This window comes from Caretta caretta, chromosome 1 (assembly GCF_965140235.1).
Source record: "Caretta caretta isolate rCarCar2 chromosome 1, rCarCar1.hap1, whole genome shotgun sequence".
Taxonomy (NCBI): domain Eukaryota; kingdom Metazoa; phylum Chordata; order Testudines; family Cheloniidae; genus Caretta; species Caretta caretta.
The window spans coordinates 98,752,003-98,773,747 of NC_134206.1; the positions used below are offsets into that span (position 1 = coordinate 98,752,003).

At 42.3% G+C, this 21,745-nt stretch overlaps 1 protein-coding gene across 24 annotated transcripts in view; it reads left to right on the forward strand.

The window, feature by feature from the left end:
- Positions 1-2,719: 2,719 nt before the first annotated feature.
- The window catches only part of MBNL2 (muscleblind like splicing regulator 2), a 177,640-nt gene continuing 158,614 nt past the window's right edge, over positions 2,720-21,745 (forward strand). For 8 of the 24 annotated variants that reach the window (XM_048853605.2, XM_048853595.2, XM_075129415.1 and 5 more), the window contains exons 1-4: positions 2,720-2,862; positions 5,706-5,759; positions 7,235-7,309; positions 8,875-8,978. The gene's annotated coding sequence lies outside the window, so the exon portion shown is untranslated. Of the gene's footprint in view, positions 2,863-2,985; positions 3,359-5,705; positions 5,760-7,234; positions 7,310-8,874; positions 8,979-15,479; positions 15,637-21,745 lie in introns of those variants that run through there. The other 16 variants (XM_075129425.1, XM_048853664.2, XM_075129446.1 and 13 more) reach the window with 9 other exon arrangements.

A 21,745-nucleotide genomic window follows, 5' to 3' on the forward strand; every position in this document is an offset into this window, starting at 1 on the left:
CAGGGTTTTTTTATGTCATATTAAAGTAAATGGCCCAGTCTAGAAATTAAAAAAATATATACAAAATCCCCAAATTGAAGTAAATTTAAAAATTCCAAACCCCTAGAAACTAGCATTACGCAGTGTACAAAGAAGCCTGGAGAATCCTAAAAGACAATTGGCCCTTGGTACTATTAGTTAGGTAAATGGATATTATCGTAAAGTGTACAGAGAGGCATATTATTGTACATGCCACTTTATGATAATCCATAATCTTTAGTCAGAAAAACTCATAGTGAAAGCCATGGTTGGAAGCTGATGCTAGACAAATTCAGATTAGAACTATGATGTAAATTAAGTGTTAGTAATTAACCATTGGATCAAATTACCTAGAGAAATAGTGGATTCTTCAATACTTGAAGTCTTCAAATCAAAACTGGATCTTTCTAAAATATATCTTATGGCTCAATCAGACATAATGGCCTTGATGTTGAGTTTCATGGGTGAGGTCCTTTTGCCTTTAAAATCAGATTTATCTATTAATCAAAATGCAAGAAACAGATTTCTCTATTTGTTAAATGATGAATGTCAAATCTAGTTTTGTTATGAAAAATGCTTATACCAAAATTCAAGAATTCAGTCACTCCCAATAATTTTTTTTCAAATATATTTGTAGAATTATTGCCAGAAATGCATGTAGAACAGATGGGTTGGACCTCACCCTCCTACGTTTGGCTTGTAAGCAAGTTTAATGCTTCATGCATATAACTTATGAAAAATGGCATCTCAGAAACATGGACAAAAGGAGCGTGCAGTCTTGTTTCCTAGTTTTGTGATCTTCCACAGAATTATCAGCAGTTGACAGTTTGCTAAGCTTTTATTCTTCCAGCCTTATATTCAGTTCCACGTGGGGTTTTTTTCTGAAGAAAGAAATTAGTAAAATTATTAATAGTACTTGCTGGTCATGAAAGCTAAATGGAGTCCAATATAATCTTCTGTGTGCAGAGGCTCATAAGTTTCTGGAAGAATCTCATTCTGAGCTGAAGCTTTCCATGCTTGGTTTGAGAAAAATCCCTTCAATATAGTTATCTGATAGCCTGGTCAACCCTAGTACGTTGAAAATGGCAGTTACACCTCAACTGTGTAAATCTGCATGGCTCCTCTGACTTCAATGGGTCTGTGCTGACTTATAGCAATTTGCCTCTAGCATGTAAATAAATAGCTCTTAATGAGGAAGGTTCACTTATTTCTTTTCGGGGAGTAAGAGACTGCATGCCTGCACTAACATAGACCTTGTTGTGACCTGGGATATGATGCTGGGGAGACTACAAGGGCTGTGGCAGCTGGCCTTCTGCCAACATCTTTTTGTGGTGAAGGTGTGATCTACTGGTCTAGGTACATCTTATGCCCAAAATCAGTACAACCTCTTATATGGAACACTTAAAGTTATTTTTAAGAATGTCCACACAAGAGGATTTGGTTGCATGGTGCACAAACTGTGGAGGATATCAGTATGGTGTCTCATACAAATCCTTCAAAACTGGTGCCTTCAAAACAGCTTTCTACCACTAGGTAAAATATTAATGACACTAGTAGCAGTCCCCATTCTAAGTACCTGGTCTTAGTGGTAGCAATCTGATTAAACAAATAAAGAGTAAAAGTATTTCATATTTGCCCTGTTTTCTCAAATTTACTATGTACAATTTTTCAAAATGGAAGAATATTTTGCACAAAACTGCTTTAAAGAAAGTTGGGTTATTTTAAGAAAGCAAGAGGCAAAATTAATGAGCCATTCTCTAATAGCAATAAGCCTTATGACAGTGTGCATTAACAGCCTATTGGTGCATTTCATAGGCGGCAGAACCTGCATGCCAAAACCTTACTGACCTATACCCTGTAGCGGCTTATTGCTATTCATTGCTTTTTGCAGTGACTTCACTTCCCCCCCTTTTAGAGAAGAATAAAAGGGTGTCCTTGGGTGGATTTTACAGTCTTGCTTCGTGTCAATCCTGGTAAAAAAGAAAAGGAGTCCTTGTGGCACCTTAGCTTTCCTGAGCTACAAATACATTTGTTAGTCTCTAAGGTGCCACAAGTCCTCCTTTTCTTTTTGCGGATACAGACTAAGACGGCTGCTACTCTCAATCCTGGTACTTACTACCTACGGGGAGTACTTCCCACTTCCTGCTCAACTTGGCCCCTATACTGCCACCGCTCCCGGTTTCAGCGGGACTACTCAGGATAGTGAAGGTAAGCACGTGTGTGTTCCCAGGCTCAGGACTCAAGTGGGGACGGGTGGGCTTGGGTGCTATCGGCACAGGATGGAGGAGGGGCCGAGGGAGGTGGGGACTGCAGCCCCAGGGCAGAGCGCAGGTGAGAAACAGTCGAAGGGGGCTGTGGGGCGTGGTCCCACTCCCCGCCCCGCCCCAGGTTTGGGTCAGGTTGGGTGGGAGCTCGACACCAGGGGATGCGGGGGGTGGCAGGGCGCTGGGCAGCGCCCCCTGGAGGCGGGGCGCGGGGTGAGGGGGAAGCACGTCCTGGGGCGGCGGTGGCGGCGGCAGGGCAGGGCGCGGGGCGGTGGCTGGATGCAGCCTGGGGGCCGGTTTGCAGGCGGTAACGCCGGGGCTGCTTGAGGGGTGCAGGGCAGCAGCTGCGGTGTCGCCCTGGGGGTGGGGGGGCGGAGTCAGCGGGGGAGCTGCCCCCCCACCCAGCGCACGGGGCGGGGTGGGCAGGCCCGGCCCAGCCTGGAGGCGCGTCGCTGGCTTGTGTGGAGCCGCCCCCGCCCGTGCAGCGAGCCGCGGCGGGAGGGAGGCGAGAGCTCGCTCCGCGGTCGCCGGGCGGACACAGCCCGGGCCCCGCCGGCCGCTGAGGGGCCGCCGCCAGCAGGTCAGCGGCGGGCGGGCTGCATTCGCGGGGCATGGCCAGGGGGTGCCGTGCGCGGGGGCAGCGCGGCGCCCAGGGGCGAGGGCACCGGCAGACGGGCCTGCAGCGCGCCGCGGGGCTGCACTGGCCCCTGGGTGCCGGGGGCGGCTTTCTGTGCGCTTCGTGTCGGTGCCTGCGCTTGTTTGTCGCGCTGGCTCTGACGAGGCGCTGGGGCTGAGGGAGCGCTGCGAGAGCCCACCCGCGCCAGGCTGCGCTTTGCCGGCTGCGGCTCCCCGGCTCCAGACAGGGGGACGTTATCGGGCTTGTGCATGACAAGCGGGTGTCAGCTCTGCACCTGTGCAGGAAACTCGTGTCGGGAGGGAAGTTGACCCAGGGCCCTTCTCCAGCTCTTCCCCACGCCAGGAAGGAGTTGCGGCTGAAGAGCGCTGCGTCGCCCTGCTGTGTTGACATGGCCAAGTATTTATCCTTGACCTGGACAAGTATTTATCCTTAAACTTCGGTGTGTTCCCCGCTTCTCTTCTAAGAACTTGGGCCGCCCCAGGGGCGGTGACCATTGAGACTGGAAGTTCTGTTTTAGTTGGGCAGGAGCTTCATGCTCTTCCTCTGAATGTGGAGAACTCTGCTTACTCCCTATTAGATGTGGTTCAGTGGCAATTGATAATTTTGTTAACTCAGCATTTGGCACACTGGGCTTGGTAGAAAGTAGCAGTGAGCAGAACTAATGTTTTTGTTACTTCTGGAAGAGAAGAATCTCTGATTAAGGCCTTGTTTACATTAGCATTTCTCTTCAAATTTCTCACCATTGCAGTTCTGCTGCTGGCAGTAGTGGCTAGGTGGGCTTATGCAGATATTTTTCTAGAAGCCACTGGTGCTTCTTAACTCATCTAGACTTGCTGTAATTAGTAGGGTGACTAGATGTCCTGATTTTATAGGGAAGGTCCTGACATTTGGGGCTTTGTCTTATATAGGTGCCAGTTACCCCCCACCCCCATCCCGATTTTTCACCCTTGCTATCTGGTAACCCTAGTAATTAGGGTTAGACAATACTGTGGTTAAAACATCAGTGGCCTGTCTGCACCAGCTCTTCCTTTACGGCTACCTCTGGTAGAACTGTGCTGGTGGGAGTGTAACAGTAGGAAGTTTGAATAAAAATGCTAGTTTGTAGACACACCCTGAGAAACAGTGGGGAAAACATTTAAGTACCCCTCTCTTTTGCCAATTACATGCAGAAAGCCTGTAGATAGGTTATGTTTATTAGAAGGTGTCTTTTCATTTTTAAAAAAAATTCTTTATTTCAGTCAGTTTCTGTTTTGAGATGTTTTAGACCTGTTCTACTCCTGACCACAAGTACAAATAACATCAATATTAATACATATATATTTGAAACAGCATGACCTACCTTGAGATATACTTTAACTGTAGTGTGAAACCATGCAGGGATAATGTAACTAGTGAGAATGTTTATGGTACTGTAGTTGTTTCAAATTGCTGTATTTTGAAAGTAATACAGAATTATAATTAGGAGCAGAATGTAGTTTTTTTTCTTAAATATATGTGACTCAGTTTGTAACTTTAAAACACTGTTCATAACATGGTGTGTGGATTAAAAATCCTTTTGATCCTCATTACCCACGGTTCTTGCATTAGGTTTTCTGACACTCAATGTGTATTTGAACACTAAAGGGTCATCTAGGGGATACTACCCTTGAAGAATGGTCTCTAGCATTGCTGTGCCAGGCTGGTAGAAAACCTCTTTTACACTTGCTCTTAAAATGTGTTGACACTGGAGAGAAAAAAAAGTTCAGTATCAACACTGCCAGTTTTGGAAACTATAGTGTAGACTGGGCATCCGGCACGGTGGTAAAAATATCTGCACACAGTCTGCAGTTCAGTTCGCACGTGCTGGCACTGGTGCTTGAAAAACTCGGTTTTTCTTAGTATTGTTCAGTGCCAGGTTGGCATGTGTTTGAAGGATAAGAGAGCACCTAGTGGGACAAGAGCCATTTTCTTCCTCTCCGACGATAAGGCTTTTTGAACACGGATTGTCACCTTGTTCCCCTTTGCATGCTGCTCTTCTCCCAGATTACCATGAATGCCTTGGTTTGCTTCTACTATTCCAGGCTACTGGTACACAAGACTATTCTGCGTCAGCCACTGGCACTCACTACTTCTTATGGAGACCCTGATCCTGTATGTAGCTATAGGTGGCCTGACCCCTTGATTTCAGTGCGGCTCTGCAAAGGTGCACGGGTCTGCCTGTGTTGAGCAGCTTGCAGCTTCAGGGCCACAGAATGGTGTGTTTGCTCTGGCAGTCTGCTTGTTTTGCTATATTAGCATTGGTCTCCTTATGAGTGGAATGATTGCCGTCTGCAGACACACAGGTTGTATGTTTGTAGGCCAAGCTGTGCTATTATGTGTGTAGTCTCCTCATAGTTTTTCTTCTGAAGTTTAATTCCTCTCTTCGTCATCACAGCCTTTCCTTCGTGAAGAAAGGGCCTATTTTTAAAGTCAAGCAGACAATTGGAACAATCTGTCACAATCTCAAATCTTTGGAAATAGTATTTTTGGGATTAAGGTGCTAGAAGCTGCAGATGATTTATTACCTTCTTAACGTTTTGCTTTTATAGAATGAAGCCTGTAATGCTGAGATGGTTTAAAAAACAGTCTACTCGTTGGTAAATCTTAGACGAAATTCTTGTCTACAATTACATCCACCCTTTTTCTACAGCTTTTTTTTTACTTCTCTGCTGATTGGATAGTCTCTAGAATGGAGTTGTGTGGGCTGTAAGTAGATAAGAATCCTTATATTACACATAATCTAAACTATTAGCCTTCCTCTTTCTCAGGGTAGAGGCTGAACAGGAGGAGTATAAAGAAATTCCCACTAACAACGTACGGAGGTAAGGAATGTCAGGTAAATAAAGTAGGCTGGGATTTTCAAAGTTGTCTGGAGGACATGGATGCCCAATTCCTATTAATTCCAGGTTGTCCAGACAGCTTTGGAAAGCTCAGCCATAGTGCATAATTACCATATTACATATACTTACTCTAGGCTGCGAAGTATAAATGACAAGCTGTCCTATAGTGACTCAAGAGCATGAGTACCAACCTCCAGGTACACTGTTTGGAAACAGGGCAAAAACTCCATATTGATTGTGAGATCTATTTAGATTTCACCAACCAGTAATCAAGTGTGAACTCCTCAGGCACTATAACAGCCTTAACATGAAGTCACAAACCGTCCTCTTGGGTATTCTGATCTGTCTTGCCACTCAGGTAAGATTATCTTTGTGATAGATGTCCCTTACACCAAGGATCACAGCAATATTCAGGTTTCTTCTAGTCTCAAAGGATCTGTCACTTACTCCAGGTCAGTCACAAGGACGGAGGGTCCCAGGCTCCAGCATGAGCCCAAACATCTACAACCTCAATAAAACAGCTCCATAGCCTGAGCCCTGTGAGCTCACGTCAGCTGATAGGGGCCAGCTATGGGTGTTTAATTGCAGTATAGAGATTCCCCTGTACTTCCTTTAGGGCTAACCCTGGCTAAGCATTGGGGATCTTTTGATTATGCCTAGTAATCCTTGCCTCCCAGAGTTCAAGCAGCATAACGATACAGTTCCTCCTTGTTAGGGGTTTTTAGCCTCCCTCGGGGTGGATTTGATTTAAATCATGATTTAAATCAATAGTCAGGCAGACTCGATTTAATCATGGATTTCTACATAAAAGTGCATTCTTGTTGGTTGTTATAACCTTAATACGTATTCTTCACAACTCAGAGATAGATGTAGGTTTCATTTTTAGAAGGTACATATTATACATTTTTAAAGTGATTTATTCTGAAAACTTTTCAGATTAGTTTTACAGCTCTATCAGAAAATGAATGGTTGTTTGGTTATTTCATTTACCAAAGGTAATTGAAGCAGATAGTTCAGAATGACTTCATAAATATCTCCAATTCAACAGGTTAATCATTAATATTTGGAGGATTTTCTTGCCATGCTGTATTAGGAGGAGAATGTCACCAGACAGACATTTAAATGGTTTTATTTAACTAAAACAACATTATGTATTCTGGATTTTTTTCTTCAGCAGCAAACATATTATAATTTAACAAAACAAGCATATGCATTTTTGAATTTAGTTAAACTTTCAAGTTTTTTAAAATCAGGTTTGTTTTTGTTAAAATTGTTTTTAACTAAAATAGTTAAATGAAATATTTAAAAAAACAATAAAAATTAAATCGACTGGGTCAGCCAGGTCAACATGAGAAACTTAAAATATTGGCTTCTGCAGCTAACTCAGTTGTCTTCACCTTCATTTTCCTGTTTGTTCATAATATGGAAAAGAAAAACAAGCTTTCCTGCTTTTTCAGGTCCCAAACCATTTCTCAGCTTGGAATGAATTAGTCCAAAGGAAAACAATATTCTTTCTACACCGGCAGAAGAAGGTACTGCTGTTTAAAAGTGAGATTATCACTTCAACAGTCTCTGAATTCAAGAGCTTAAGTGACTTTCACCAGTTCACTTGTGTGACTTTCTTTAAAACATCATCAGCAAATGTATATTTCTTGAATGGTTCATCCTTAGTTCTGAAGTTTATTATAGTTGGCATTATGGAGGGATGATTGCTGGATGTCCATGTCATAGCCAACTCCTCTTCTTCAACAGTTAAGGTTTGACCCTGGTACCGAGTATTGAGAATATTTTCAAGAAAATGACCTGGAGATGGTGCTTGTCCCATTTGTTTTTTTTTTAATGCTTGTAATTTAACTCTGTCATTGCATATTTATCTTTTTTAAGATCTCACTCAGTTCCTTCCAAATTTCAACAACATCAGCAATAAAACAGCTATTTCCCTGCATTTAGGTTGGATATTAGGAAAAACTTTTTCACTAGGAGGGTGGTGAAACACTGGAATGCGTTGCCCAAGGAGGTGGTGGAATCTCTTTCCTTAGAAGTTTTTAAGGTCAAGCTTGACAAAGCCCTGTCTGGGATGATTTAATTGGGGATTGGTCCTGCTTTTGAGCGGGGGGTTGGACTAGATGACCTCCTGAGGTCCCTTCCAACCCTGATATTCTATGATTCTATGATTTTGTTCAAGGCTACAGAAATAAGCTTCAGGGTACTCAGCAAGTGTTCAACATTTCTCTTAAGCCCAATGTTGAGAATTTTGGTTGTGACAGTGCCATCTTTTTTTTCCACTATTTTGTTCACAAACTGTCCACAGATTAGGGCAGTTCTTGATACAGTGCTCAAAACAGTCCACTACTAAGTTCCATCGCACGTCTTGTGGGGGAGTTAGCTTGGTTCCTCCCACTTTTTTCAGAGCAACTGCTGCAAAGTGGTTGTTACGGAAGTATTTTTCAATTTCAATAACATTAGCCTTTATTTCTGGAACACTGAAGTCTTTGGCTAGGAAGTGCATCAAATGAGCACTGCAACTGTATGTTATTAGCTTGGGACTCTCTTCTAAATAATTTCTTCTCGTCTTGGATACGTTTGCAGCATTGTCTGTGACCAAGCTGCGAACTAGACATTTGAATTTTTTTTCACGGTGTGTTATAGCTTTTACTGCTACTTCTTATAAGTATTCTGCTGTGTGTGCATTTCCTGATCTATCAATTGTGTCTGTAAGGAAGACATTCCCTTCTTCTGTTGTCGCACAAATACATACAGCAGGATCATTGTGAACATTGCTTCCCCCATCAAGACTCATGTTAACAATTTCATCTTCTAGACCTTTTGCACACTGCTCAATTTCTCTTTCATACACTTTATCCAGCAGTTTGCCTGCGACATTTGCTCTGTTGTGTGGACTGTATCCTGGTCTTAATGACTGACCCATGTTAATGAAGTGTGGGTTCTCAATCATACAGAAAGGAGAGTTTGTTGCATAAACAAACCGGGCAATTTTTTCATCAATTACCTCTTTTTGTAATCTGCTGGTTCTTATCACAAACTTATTTATGGTGGTTTCTGGATGATGGAGATTTTTTTTTTCTCTTTGCTACAGGTGATATACTGTGGCTATGTGACATACATGATGTGACTGAAACACTATCATTGGCAGATAACTCTGAAACTATAGAAGACGATGTGGATAGTCTTCAGAATCCTGTATGTTGAGGATGGAGTCTCCTAAACAAAATAAGTCAATGTAGTTATTTAATTGTTATTACCATACTGCTCATTTAGTATTACTCATTGCATTCACTGGCACTCAGTACTACTTTAAAGGTGAAATTGTAAAAGGAAGATCTGCCTATTTCAGCTATTTATTTTTTTACCACAACTGCATCTAAAATGATAGTACCATAGAGTAACAACTATATTTTTTGCTCAAACATGAGAATTCAAGAATAGTCCATAAGGCAGACAGGCTGTCCATAAGAAGTATGAAATAAAAAAGTTTACCAACCTGAACATCCTGCATGTTCAGACATGTTCCTTTCATCATCTTAAAAGCACCTTCCTCCTGAGAAGAAACACTTCTCATAATGTTGTTTCATTTGGGCAACCAGGCCTTACATTTCTTTGTTGCACTGTTTGCATTTTGCGCGCATGCGTGTCCAACCCAGAGGTAGAGGAACTTGATTAAAATATTTCCAAACTGGGGCTCTTTTATGGCCTGCTGTCATTATAGGTTTTCCCTTCCAGTGAGAGAATGGTATGGTAGATCTCAAATCAATGAAGGCTACACTCAGAAAGACCTCAAGACTTCTGGAATATGCTGTTCAAACAGTTTCACTTTTGTTTCTACTGCCTGTCCCTCCCTTCTCACATTTATCTCCAGACTACTTCTCCTTGTCCAGATCTATTCCACCCCCAACACTCTTCTATTCACTGGACTTTTTGAAACTTTGCACTTTTAGAGAGAAGTAAGGGATTGACTCTGTGTACACAGATTTGCAGAGGGACAATAGGGTTGTCTGTTATTTCTCACCTCTACACATTTATTTATTTATTTGAAAACATTTTTGCTGTTAAGCAAGTTATCGCTGGAGACACAAATCCACAGTTTGAGAACTGCAAAACTAAGCATCTCTGATGGTATCTTCTAGACTGAGCACTGAGTCCCATTGGGTAGATAGAAAGATTAACCTAAATAATCTATACAGAAGCTCCTGGAACCCTATAGGATTGGGTCCCTAATCCATGAACTGTTGGAACTCCTTTATAAAACTTCACTTAAACATTATATGATTATATTGTCTCATACTATAGAATTAGAATTTATAATCCCTATTCCTTGATAGTTTTAATTAACATACATTATAGCTCAAAGCTATCTTTAGATAGGTTTTTTCCTCTCAAAAAGCATTTTATCAAAGTCTGATTTAAATTAAAAAAAATCTGATTTTTTTTTTTAAATAATTGATTTGAATCCACCTGAGCCTCCCTGTCCACTTTCTGCTTAGTGCTGCACACTCAGCTGATGGGAGGAATTCATTTCTAAGACTCACCTTCATTGGAGGGGGAGAGTAAACAACAAAGTGTATTGTCCTCTTTCATGTTCCACTCTAGTACATCTGGTGTCAATGCACCTTCCTCGTGGGGCAGCACATAACACCTTCTGTTGGAGATCAGCATTTCACAATAGTTAATGTCTCTTTCCTGCCTGGTGATTTATAGTTACTGGGGCTCACAATGCAAACGCTCAAATATTACCTTATAATATGGGATACAGATGTTAGAAGTGAGATTAATGCATGCAGCAATTTACAAGCATTCCATAAAGTCTAAGCATGAAATGCATTCTTATAGTTAAAATAGGCATTAGAATTCTACAAAGACACAGATAAGGCAGATTGGTTCCAACTACATATTTGTCAGTGTTCAGTGGAGACACGAGGACCTTGGCATGAGCTGTCATGTGGTCTGCCAGCATCACATGTACAGTGTAATTTTATTTTAGGTTAGACATGTTCCCTCATTAACTGTCACCATGGCCTCATGCATTATTACCTAGATTGTGTATATTAACTATTTCTAAGCCAGACCTCTCTGCTCACTGAGGAAAGTCTGTCAGTGCCTGATAGAATCATAGACTATCAGGGTTGGAAGGGACCTCAAGAGGTCATCTAGTCCAACCCCCTGCTCAAAGCAGGACCAATCCCCAATTTTTGCCCCAGATCCCTAAATGGCCCCCTCAAGGATTGAACTCACAACCCTGGGTTTAGCAGGCCAATGCTCAAACCACTGAACTGTCCCTCCCCCCAAAAAAATTAAAGGTTGGAAGGGACCTCAGGAGGTCATCTAGTCCAACCCCCTGCTCAAAGCAGGACCAATCCCCAGTTTCTGCCCCAGATCCGTAAATGGCCCTCTCAAGGACTGAACTCACAACCCTGCGTTTAGCAGGCCAATGCTCAAACCAAGACTGCTAGAATGTTTCAGAATCAAGAGACCTTGCAGCAGAATTTGGGTCCAAACTAACTTGCCTAGAAAAACTCAGAGCCTTGCACATAGGTACTAAATCTGTGAGGTATCTTATCAGAATAGAACCCCACTTAAATCTTTCTTCAAATGATTTCTATAACCCCATAATAATTTTTAATGCTCTTCTCTGAATTGTTTCCAGTTTGTTGATAGCTTTTTGATGCTGAAGTGCTCAGAAGATGTCAATGCAGTAGTCAATAACAGAGATTAAAGTAGCTTAGAAGCTGTTTTTTTTCAACGCTGGTAGACCCCCAACTAGGCCTACTCTCCCCTGCCCCCGATATCTGTTTAAACTGTGCTTGTGCATGTATTTTTTCTAGAGTATATAAAAATAAAGCTTTTGCACTCTTCTTGTTAGCTACTTTTACAATACCTTTTTCACAAGAAACACCTAAGCATCACATACATGTGATCAAGATAGAGCTGTGAACTTTGTCTCTCCCAACTTTAGCACCTTTTTGTTTGCTATGGTTCTTTGGTGTATGTGCACATGTAATCCTTCATCTTTCCTTATTGGAGAAAAGCTTTTGCAAAATGGTGAGTCTTGTAGTGTACTCTGAAAACTGTCATGCTTAGGCTCTGCATTATTCACTTCAGTAGATTTTCCATGGTTGAGTGTTCCTGACCCAGCATGTCTTATTTGTGTCCTTCAGGAGCTTTACCTGTGGCAGCAGGATTGTCCCAGAGGAGTAGAGCTCAGTAGATAGGTGGTTTCTCGTGTAAACTGGTCCCAGCACATTGACTGTTGTAAACATTAAGACAGGCTGGTACTAGAAGTGATTTAGGAGTTGGTTAAGAGTGCACAGCATCAGTGTGATATGTTCTTTAGAGCTTTTCAGCTAAGGAGGTGGGTGGTTGCATTCTAAACAAGTTAGATTTCCTGTGTAGCCTTCACTTTCATCCCAATACATTGGGTTACAATAGTTAGTGTCTTGATTAGCTTCTTGGTGTTGCTCTTCTCACTAGCAACACTTAATATTTGTTTTCAAGTTGAGCTAACAACTCTTTCTTGAGAGGTTTTCTCTGGTAAGCACTCTAATAACCTTGTGACTTTTCTGCTGGGATGATATCAAGGTTAGTATTTTCAGAATGTTCTTGTCAATGGCGTCTGTTGCATCTCATCGTTACTGTTCTGTATCAGTATCTTCTTGTATCACACTCATCACCATAGTATCTGAATGCCTTCCACTAGTGCATTAAACAACATGACTAACATCTGCCACATGTTTCTTCTCTCCTCCTTTTCCTAGGGGAGAAGTGTGTGCAGGGGAGTGTCTTGTTTTGGTAGGTATTTAAGAAAATAATAAAAACATGTATATGTTGCTGTGTATTTATATTAGAGAAGGCAAGGTCAAGAAAATGCACCTTGCACTTGGAGCAGAAGCTGGTGCGGTTTGTGATGGTCCTTAATTCCTGGGGTAGTCCTAGGCAGGGGGCTGTAATGAGGTAATGGTCTGTCAGTGTCCAAGGGAGGGGGTGGGTTTTAGTGTTCTCAGTATTGACATCTACACTGAAGATATGGTCCAGGGTATGACCTGTTAAAGTCCCTGTATCTTATAACTATCAAAGTGCTTTTTTCTCAGAGGTAGCTATCAGGTTGCTAGAAGGGGATATCCAAATTAGTGGCCCCAGCCATTGATGAGGAATTCTGTTTAATTAAATTTATTTTTAGGGAGAGTGGAAGAAGCAGAAAATATAGAGGAGGTAGAGCATATGATGTAGGGAAGAAAAGGGTTAGGAAATAGAGCCCATCCATTTGGAGAACTCCGTTGATGGGGGTAAATCTCTCTTTTGTAATCCTAACATGGAATGAATGAATGAAGTATTGTATGAACTTTGACTCTAAGATATAATTTTTCATAATATACATTTGGTAGTGTGGAATTAAATTTTAGGCCACATCTACACTGCCACTTATGAAAAAAAACACCTCCCTCAGCGACATAAGTTTCACTGGCATGAGTGATAGTGTGCACAGTGCTATGTCAGCGGGACATAGCTACTGCCGCTTGTTGGGGGGTGGTTTAGTTATGTCGATGGGAGATCTCTTTCCTGTTGGCATAGAGACCTTACAGCGGGACCCCTGCATTGGTACAGTTATCTCACTGTAAGGTCTCTAGTATAGACATAGCCTTAGTGTATACTATGTATATTGTCACCACAGATTAGACTCTGGGGTGTAGCTGTCTCAGGTCTGCTGCTTGTACTGCTGACATATTATATACTTCCTTGGTCTTTGTAGCTTTTACTTTACTACTTTGGTGCAAAACGTTCCTGTTATTTATGCAGAGTCATCTCTTATCTATTGGTAGGCGTGTGCTTATGACAGTGTAGAATACCAGTGTTGCAAACCCAGCCAGCATGGGTATAAATAGCAGCATAGATGGTGAGGCGCTGCTTAGCTTAATAGTGCCCTAAATGCCAGAACCCTACTCTGCTCTCTACATACCCAGGCAGTTCTGCTCAGGTCTACACTGCTATTTTTAGCAATGTCCTGCTGCTGAAGCCCTTCCCTGCTGCAGTGAAAGGCTCTGGTGGGGGGAGCTGCCAGAGCCTTTCCTCACTGCCTCCCTCCCATCAAAGCCTTTCATTGCCACATGTAGCTACACACTACAATAAGGGGGGATGCAGCCTGCCTTTTGCTAAGGTGTGTTACTAACGTACCCAACATGCCACTGCAAGTGTAGACAAGGTATATATTTCCATCGACCTAAGGTGGTAACAGGAACAGATGAAGGTAGATGAATGTGCATGTGGCTATTACTCTGTAGAGTAATTACGCAAGAGATCATAGGTAATTTAATATATGAAAGACGCTATACAAAGTACTCTGGTACTTCACAGCAATCAGTCAAGCAAGCTAAATCAAAAGGGCATTTTTTTGAGATGAGAATTAGTTTGGTGCAAAACCAAACAATAGTGATTTATTTAAATGCATATAAAACTAGCATGACAGAAAGAAAAATTTGCTTAAGTGTACCCAAACTGGTAAACTGCCCCGAGCAGCCTGTTAACCAGATGTCTCTTTGCTGGTTAGAAGTCCTAGCTTTCTCCTACCCTCACCTCTGAGAAAGAAAGAAAACCTTGTATTTAAATACCCTATGCCTGTGCTCCCTGCTAAGATAACCTGTTAATCACCTTGGGTTCTCCCATCTCGTAAGTACAGGCTGCCAGTCACTGTAAAGGCCTAGGAGTCCACCCCTCCATATCTCACTTTCAAAAAAACAAAACTAGCCAGTTGACTCTCATTTTCTGTTACGTGATAGCTGTTCCCTCTGCTGATAGAACAAACCGGGGAGGCTTGCTGGCTGTGTCCAGTGTACATCCCTGAGCACCTAACCTGGGTGCAACACAGCAGGCCCAGACTGATATGTTCAGTGGCAGTTTATAAGAACATAGTGCCTACCTGCAGAAATGACACACACCAATATGTATCTGTATAAATTTTATATTTTAAATCTACATCCCAAGAGTGCATGAAAACAATAGAATAGTTTTTAAAATGAGTTGAATCAGTTTGCTAAAGTGAGTCAATATTTTTCTTACTAAATGAAGGAGGAAATTTTAAAATATGGTTGGTTAGGTGTCATCTTTTTTCTTTTTGGATTTGGAGCTGAATAAATACTTAGAAGAACTTGCTTTTAGATTTAATGGGTTATTCGATAATCGTCCACTAGACCTCTAGCCTAAGATTCATGCTGACTATTGACATTGCTTAAAGTTCATGCAGAATTTGCAGTGGATAAGAGGTGGACAGCTGAAGCCTCACAGAAGATACAAGCACATACATTCTTTTGACGGTAAAACTAAGTAATGGAAACACTTCAGAATTAACACCCAATTTAGTAAAATGAAGGTAATTCATAACCTTGATTGCAGGCAAATCCTGCTCTTACTGCATAGCCTTGGGGGCCATCATGTGGAATCAACACGATTTTTGCTTCCCAAGATGTGGGGCTGGAATTGGGGAGCACATGCAGCAGAAACACATGCTCTGAAAACTAAAGCAATCTTATTGTGTACAGCTAAGGGGATTTTAGGGGTGGGAGCCAGCAGATCCTCCTATTAGATGGATTCATCAGTTTTTTTTCTTCTTGTATCTGGTTTGAACAGAAGCAGAGAGCTGAGGCGAAGGTGGTCTTTCAGGAAGAACCTCTCACTATACATCTCTGTTGTTCAGTAGGGTAAAGATCCGGAATATGGACAGTTCACCCCTTTGCATTGTTTCCAGTTGTCCGTCTGTCGACCTGTCGTGGAACAGGGTAACACTCACAATAAGCTCAGATTCAGCTGAGGCAGCATCACGTTTATTCCGAGAACACAACACAGCACCTAATGGGTAAGGAGCAGCCTTTGTGTTGAGCAGACACTGAGTGGCACTAGCTGAGTTCTTACATAGCAGGTATGGAATGGCCTCTGGTGGGCAACACCCAATATGGGGTGAGCTATACCAGTTCAATTACAAACCCTGCACTGGCTGTGTGAGTTCCCTACAGGACCCAGGAAGACAACACTATGGGCTTCTCTATATGGGAGATTTAGTTTGCACTGAGTTGGGGCACTGCAGTTGGTACACAATATGTAGGCATGCTAAAAGGGTGTACACAGGAAAGCTGTATTCTCTTTCAGTTTGCATCATTGTGTACACACAGCAGGGGTTTGGTGTACACTAAGCATGCAGCATTTCAGGAGGGTACCCCAAAATGCTTTACTTTGCCACTGAGCTATGTGCATTTTCTCACTCCAGTTGTGGGATAAGGTGGTGGAGGCCACTGGATCTTTGGGATTTGGGGTCAAACTCCAAAAAATCCACTTTCTGTCCCATACTTCCTGCCTTTTTGGGTAGGCTAGTGCCATTTTTGAATTGCTGTCCTGGAGAAATAGATGACTTGGGCTGTTGTCATGCAGGTGTGTGCTGCCATGCAGAAGGTACTGTTTCACTGGATTATGAAGTTTGGTAATGCACATGAGATTTACTGCTTTTCATGGATGGAATTCCCAAATTGTATTGGGGCAATTGATGAGACACGTGTGTGCCTATCATTTGCCCCCACATTCGGCTTCGGAGTTTAGAACCTGAAAGAGGTATTTCTCCATGGTGCTCCAAGGCCTGGCTGACCACTGCGGCAGGTTTACAAACCTAAATGTAGGGTAGTTTGCAAAGGTCCACGATGCTAGGATCTTTCAGAACCCGTGCTTGTTTACCTTAATGCATAATGGATAGTTTGCTCCCAGGATCACTATGGATATTAATGGTGTGGAGATTGCTCTGGTTATCTGGGGATACCAATTTATCCTCTGCTTTTGTAGCTAATGAAGTAATTTACAGGCCACATGGACAGACAGCAATAACGATTGTGTGCATAGTTGCAGAATGACAGTAGAGTGGGCATTTGGCCATCTGAAAGCAGGGCAGTGCTGTCTTATGGCTAGACATAAATTTAAGGCAGAACTAAGTTTTCCTAGGGTTATATCTCTGTGTTGTATTTTTGCACAGTATTTGTGAGAGGAAGGAGGGGAGTCTTAACAATGGGTGGGAGGCTGAGGTGCAGAGACTTGCTTGGCAGTATGAGCAGCCGTCAAGGTTTCCGCCAGAAAGCATAAACCACTAGGCCAATTCTGTTAGGGGTGCCTTGTTCTTTCTTTTTCAGGCCCCAGGCTCAAATGTGGAAATGTATGTCCAGCACTTATCCCAGTTGGGGGGGGCGGTGGTGCTGCGAGCAGTGTTGGATTGTGAGCATTGGAGTTGCTTTCATGGGTTGCAGAAGTAGCATGTTGTTGCACTGTGTATCTTGTGTCTGTGCTTTTGTACTTCTATAAAAACCTATGAGTTGTGAACATTTGTTTCTTGTTTCATGCCCTGCAGAGTCTTTGTGACTTTTTAATGTTTTTATTGCACAAGTTATGCCAGTACATAACAGCCAAAATAATACTTAGAAAACGTTACCAATTTAGCTCATAGTGATTGTAACAACATGAAACACAGCTTTAACATGAAGAAGTCTGAAATTGAAATCAGAATGGTGGAAGGGGGCAGCACACAACAATGGGTGGGAGGCACACTCCTTTTCTCAGGTGAGTAAACGTCTTGCTTTTGCTGCTGCTTGTTTTTCTGGAGTAGAGAGTTGGGACTCAGAGTGCCAAGTACAGCTGTAGGGCTACAGCAGAGAACATCTTTTGGTGTTCCCAATATCCTGTATTATCCAGGGGCTTCAGAACATGGCTCAGTCCTTGTTGAGGGCACTGCATTGACTGAGGGCCTAAGAGCAGCATGTGTTCTAGCAGAACAGTGCGCCTGTGCATTGCCTCTAGTAATTACTTTTTTATGCCTGTCTTTCTACAGGATATTTCCGGTTATGGCAGCGCTGTCCCAAGCCACTTAATTTCTGTCTCTGGATAGTTGCCCGTCTTTCTCCCACTCAGATTTCAAAAACACCATCCAGCTCTCTGTAGTTCTGTTTTTTTCTTTCTTTTTTTTTTTTTGTGAGCCTGTAAGGAGAGCTCCAAACATCTCACTCTTAGACTTCTATTTCTTCCCCTTCAGGTTGGACAGCTGCTGATAAAGGCCCTGTCCTGGAGGGTGTTGCTGCTGGAGGTGCCTGGGGAGTAGAGAAAAAAGCAAGCAGTTATTATTCATATTACAACTATATTCATAGACGTAATCCTAGCATTTTTTTAGTGCTCTGTTTCTGAATTCCATTCCCTGAGTTCATCCCGGACTTGGGAAACCTCAGACGGTAAGTGACGTGTACATGAGGGCAAGATTGAGATGTTCCTGGTTAGGGTCTCCAGTTACTATATGGGGTCTGAGAGGTTAGTGGGGGCAGGATAGTAGTCCCCTCTGTATCTCTGTTAGACTGTCCTGACTCCTGATGACAGAGAGGCAGGTGACTAAGAGGCAGAGAATGGTCTTATTCAGAAAGGTAAAAAGCGCAGACCAGTGAGATATGCTGTGAAGTTACCTAGATGGTTCCCCTGTAAAGCTGCAGGAGGAGTTGTGAGCTATGTCAAGGACGGTGCAGCTGTCCCACAGAATGTCTGGATTAAAGTTGAGCAATTTCTCAGCCTTATATTCTGTTTAATGTCCCCTGCAGACATGCAGAAAGTGCAGAGAAAATAGCCTGAGGTCCGTACTGATTATTTGAAACCTTTACTGCTCCCAGTCCTTTTTCCTTCTCCCCTGCCCCCCCTCCCCCCCCATGAAATGTGTAACCTGAGGAAAAGCAATTAAGAGCTGCCTGGGTGTGCTACTCCTAACCTCAATGTCTTTTCCTGTACAAATCCGTGAACCAGGTTGTTTGTGCCTGAGCAGGGAGCAGTAGCCCGAATGCCCACACCTAGGTATACCTCATGTAAGCTGTGAATACTTACTAAACTTTTTTTCCTGTAACAGCTGTCTCAATAAACATTTGAATTTCTCACAACTAAATAGTATCATTATTGAATGTTCTGTGGGAAGGCAGCGGCGCGGAAGTAGAGGTTGTCTGTGCCTGCACCTTGCAAGTTTCGAGCATGTGAATGGAGTTAGGAGTGTGGGGATGGGATGCAGCATTTGCCAGGAAGGAGTGATGTGGAGAGGGAGAAAGAAATTAATAGGTGGGAGTGGATGGGTTTGAAAACAGATAATGGATAGGGCTTCAGCACAAGATAGAAGCTGATTACCCGGCTGGCCCAGCCACCATTTTGAAATTGTGTTGCGGGAGGGCTTGGGGCAGTATGAAGGCGAACAGAGTTGGGGGAGGAAGGGGGATGGAGACTTGGGAAGGTTTCCAGCTCGCATTTATCAGTTATGGCAGCGGCTGCGAGGCACCTGATACTGAAGTTAACACAGCAGTATAGCATAATAATAAATTGAAGATAGGTATGTGGATCTTCAGTATCCACATACCTATATAGGATCTTCCTCCTGTGCCCTGGGCTGGTTTTGGGGCTGGGAATTTGGCAGCTGTGAGTTCCGAAGAGAGCTTGGCTTTTCGGGGAGATCTCTTCACTGTCCCACTCGTCGTCTGCAGGGGCCCTAGTGTCCTCGGTGGTGGAAGTGGCGGAGTACCGCTGTCCACAAGGGTCCAGGGTTCTGTTGAGGTGTTCCAGCAAAAACTCCTGCCCAATTGTCCATAACATGGACTGGACACAAGCAGGCCATTAGGCTTTTTTGTTATCCGTTATGGTTTTTTGGTCCGTTCACTCTTTATACTGCACTGATAGGCATCCTAGCTGTGACCCTTCTCAGGCATCAGCTTTGAGAACCCCACAAAATGTTTCTTATTGCGGTGGTTGGTCACAAGAATTGCCTGCACAGTTGCTTGTTCTCAGCGAGGAGATTCAGGATCTCACCATGGCTCCAGAAGACTGCTCGAGGCATGTTGTAAGACTGCTGGAGTAATAGCACTATAATGCTGTTATTCTGACATATTTGAATCCCGGAGCAAATGGGCCGATTCTGGTCCCATGCCAGTTTTTATACATCCGGTCAACTTGACCCTGGAGTAGTGGAGGCTACACAGATAAACAAGTCAGTCACGGACACCCACAAAAGCAGTGTAGGAAAGCAGTTGGAATACTGCCAAAGTCGTGAGGAAGAAGCATTATGTGCACATGAAAAGTAAGTGTGCACTAACTCAATTCACATCAAATTTAGTATAGTTTGAAAGAAGACTCCAGAATTTGCACCGAGTAGGGAGTTAGTGCACTTTAAGGGTTTGCATTGTGTGTATGCAGGCATTTTCAATCCGCAGTAACTCAAGTTAGTGTGGACTAAACTCTCTCTGTAGACAAGTGCTACGTTGATTAATTTACATTCAGTTCACATTTGAAAGGTTTTCTTCACAACCTTACAGGCTACAAACATGAGGTTTTTTTTGTTTATTTTTAAGAAAGTTTTGGTTGTGCATTATTTGTGTTAAGATTAGCACTCACAGTCCTCAACCAGATTGTTCCTCATTGTGCAGAGTACTATACAAACATTGGGATAATGTGCCAGCTAATGAGGGAACTTTTGTACTTACCATTGGTGAATGCATTTGTCAAGCCCTGGCTCACTGACTGACTGTTTACATGGCTGTCTTAAGTAGTATTTGTACTTTTGTGTGATTCATTGTGAGTCATAAAACTGTGTTGCTGCATAATGTGCAACAGCTGAAGCTAGCTAAGAATTTTTGTTTCACATTTAATTAGATGGCATGGCACTAAAGGAAACAGGACTATAGTTGGAAGGCTCTGTTCTGAAATGGATAAAGAAATACAATTCATGTTTGTTCTCAGTTTTAATAACTCTTGAGGATTGATTTTCAGACTGATGTTTTATTGAATTATAAACAGCATTTTCAGTTGTCTCAAAGAAAACAAGAATTGTTCTCCAAATCTCAGATCTTGTATAAATCTATTAATAGTCCCAACATTTGTTATTTTAAAGGGTTTGTTATATATTATCTATCTTACATTAACTGCTTCAATAAGAAATTAGTTGGCCTGCAAAAATTCTCCTTTTACAATTAATTTTGTAGCAAACCAGAGAGTTGTTGAGCAGCTTGGAAGATAAGAGTGTGTGCGCAAATACAATGACTAAGTTTTAGTCAATTATGTTGAATATGCATTTCTATACTTAAAGGAACACTCACAGTTTAATAATCATGAGCAAGATTCTCAGCTGAAGTAAATGGACAAAAATCTATGTTTCAAACATATGGGGCCAGATCCCAACCTGGTATAAATTGATAGTGGAACTATACCAATTTACATCCGCTAAGAATCTAATCCCATATTTTAAAAATATAGGTGTTCTTATCAACATTATTATAATTTCAGTTATTAAGTGAAACTTCAGAACACAAGTTTGTTTTTCACTGTGATGTCTCTTCACATTTTGCATTATCTTTCAGCATGGAGAATCTCTCATAATGGAAATAAAGTAGTCTGTTTCACTGGCTCTCCTGCAGGAAAAATATTGCCATGTTTGGATGATAAACACTGTAGAGGAAATCTTTTGTTAACAAGGAGACTTCAGCTGGAATTAAGAAAAAAAGTTGTATAAAACCTAAGTTTTTGTTCAAGTAAGATGTGACAGTGTCTCTTCAATTAGATGGTCATTCCCCCAGACCACTGTCTGACTTGGGACCTTATCTATATTAAAAAACTCTTCCTACATTTTTAAACTATTACTACTAGCAGTTCAACTGCTCCGGTGTTACAGTTAGCGCTTACATAAACAAGGACCTGGTGGCCACTGTGTTGTGCATACCTGCATAAAGTAAACTTAGGTAACTCTGGGTTTAAAATGCCAGCAGCAGCCTGGAGTCCTGTCTATGTCCACACTCCCACCATTGCTTCCAAGGATGAGATGCTCCTTTAGTAGTAGCAGTGGGGAAATTTTTGGAGGAAAAAGTCTCCTACTGACACCAAGTAGTCTTGGGCACTTAAAAGCCACTACCGAACATAGTAAAATGCATGGT